The following is a 2,528-nucleotide window of genomic DNA, read 5'->3' as shown; positions in this document are numbered from 1 at the left end:
ACTAAGCCCCACTCTCTGTAAATGGATCCTCAGTTTCCTGACCCTCAGGCCACAATCAGTGAAGACTGGGGGCAATATTTCATCCTCACTAACACTCAACACTGGAGCCCCCGAGGGGTGCATACTCAGCTCCCCACTATACTCACTGTATACCCATGACTGCGTCACCAAATACCAGATGAAGGTCATTTACAAGTTCCCTGATGACACCACCATAGTCGGTCGAATCTCAGATGGCGATGAAACAGACTACAGACTGGAGGTGGAAGACCTGGGAAAATGGTGCACTGAGAACAACCTAGCTCTCAATGCTGGCAAAACCAAGAAACTCATAACTGATTTTCAGCGGGATGTTCCTCATGCCCCTCACTCATTAATAGCACAGAGGTGGAATGAGTGGAGAATGTCAGGCTCCTGGGAGTGGTCATTCACAACGAGCTTTCTTGGATCTTCATGTGGACACACTGGTTACAAAGGCCCAACAATGACTCTTTTTCCCCAGGCAGCCGAGGAAATTTGGCATGATGGCGAAGACCCTTGCTAACTTTTATAGGTGTGCCATCGAGAGCATTCTGTCTGGAGGTATCACTACCTGGTTGGCAACTGTACCATTCAAGATTGGAGACGGTTACAGAGAGTGGTGAACTCAGCTCGGACAATCACGAAGGCCAACTTCCCATCTATAGAATCCATCTACCAGTCCTGCTGTCAAGGAAAGGCCTCCAGCATTCTCAAAGATCCATCCTACCATGGCAATGCTTTCCTAGAGCCTCTACCATCAGGGAGAGGGTACAGAAGCCTGAAGGAGAATGTGAGGTCTGCAGATGCTGGAGATCAGAGCTGGAAATGTGTTGCTGGAAAAGCGCAGCAGGTCAGGCAGCATCCAGGGAACAGGAGAATCGACGTTTCGGGCATAAGCCTGAAGAAGATTCCTGAAGAAGGGCTTATGCCCGAAACGTCGATTCTCCTGTTCCCTGGATGCTGCCTGACCTGCTGCGCTTTTCCAGCAACACATTTCCAGTACAGAAGCCTGAATACAAGTACCAGCCGGTTTTGAAACAGTTTTTACCCAACTGTTGTTAGAATACTGAATGGACTCACAAACTCTTAACATTCGCCTCCACCTGTGTTTTTGTTTTTGCCGCTGTTTACCTATTATTTACTTATCTATGCTACTTAACTCTGTGATCTGCCTGTATTGCTCGCAAGACAAAGCTTTTCACTGTGCCTCGGTACATGTGACAATCAATTCAATTCAATTCAATTCAATTCTTATTATTGAAGATAATGAATAAAGACCTTTTGACTAGTTGCTAGCCCAATTAATGTGGGGTGTTGCGTGTTATCAGAATGGTTGTGTCAACTGTCCAGTAATTGGAGACAGGAGATCATGCCTGATTGACATTAACTCCACTTTCTTGCCAACTTACCTAGAAGTCTTGAGCACATGGAGGTCAAATACATGCTAAATCTGCCTGGATTATTTCCAACTAGAGTAAGCAATCCTGGGAAAATTGCAAGAGGGTTTTCATGATGCAATGTTGTGGGAACATTGAATCTTCTCATCACCTGCAGAGGACTGGTGACATTAAATACATCTTCCCCAAGCAGGAGTCCCTTCGCAGGCAAACTATATTCCTGTTGTGTGCTCCAATTTGGCTGCAATATAAAGATTCAGCACTAGAGGACGACAAAAAGCTTCATGAGACATGTTGAGCAAATACAGAGTAGTTGTTTTAAGTTTTTATTTGTTGATTTTACCTTTCCAAACTACCATGGTATGTTTCAGAGTTTTCAGGATTTATATCAGAAAGGCACGATGAGAAGTCATTTTACTGATAGATTGTACATGAGTGTAGACTGAAATTAAAGCAATGACAAATAAACATTTTATAGCTATGTTGCCACATCTCAAAACTGACACTTCAATCAGATGGTTGTGAATTCAAATCTCAAAACAAAGGCCTGAGGCCAATATCTAGGCTGATGCTCCTAGTGCAGTGTACAGGAGTACCACACTGTCAGATTTGTCTTCTTTTAGATCAGAAAAGTAATTGAGGCCCTGTATACCCTTTTAGCAGTTTGGAAGGTGCCAATGGGTATCACTTTAATAAAAAGTTAGGGAAATTCTTCCAGTGCTCTGTTCATCTCTTGACTAAAGCCATTGGAACAAAACTCTGTTCGTTATCATGTTGCTGTTTCTGAAAGCTTGCTAAGCACAACTTCACTGCCACCTTTCCAACATTTCAAAAGTGACCACATATCAAAAGTACTGCTTTGGCTCAAAATGTTTTTGGACATCATGAGATTGTGATGAGATATTATAATCAAATATTATAATTTGCACTAATCATTATTTCTGTGATTCCAGTCAGAGCATTTGTTTCCTATTACTGGAAACAGACATGAACAGAGAAAAAAAAACCTCAATGTTCTTTGCCTTTTACTGATTGGCCAGGGAAGTTCCTGCCTGATTCTCCCCTCCCAGTTTTCCTGATTGGTTTGGAGAATTTAAGCTCAGACTTTCT

Source organism: Chiloscyllium plagiosum, unplaced genomic scaffold (genome assembly GCF_037043375.1).
Source record: "Chiloscyllium plagiosum isolate Xiang-an unplaced genomic scaffold, Cpla_swu_hap1 HiC_scaffold_13, whole genome shotgun sequence".
Lineage (NCBI taxonomy): Eukaryota > Metazoa > Chordata > Chondrichthyes > Orectolobiformes > Hemiscylliidae > Chiloscyllium > Chiloscyllium plagiosum.
This window is presented reverse-complemented; position numbering follows the sequence as displayed.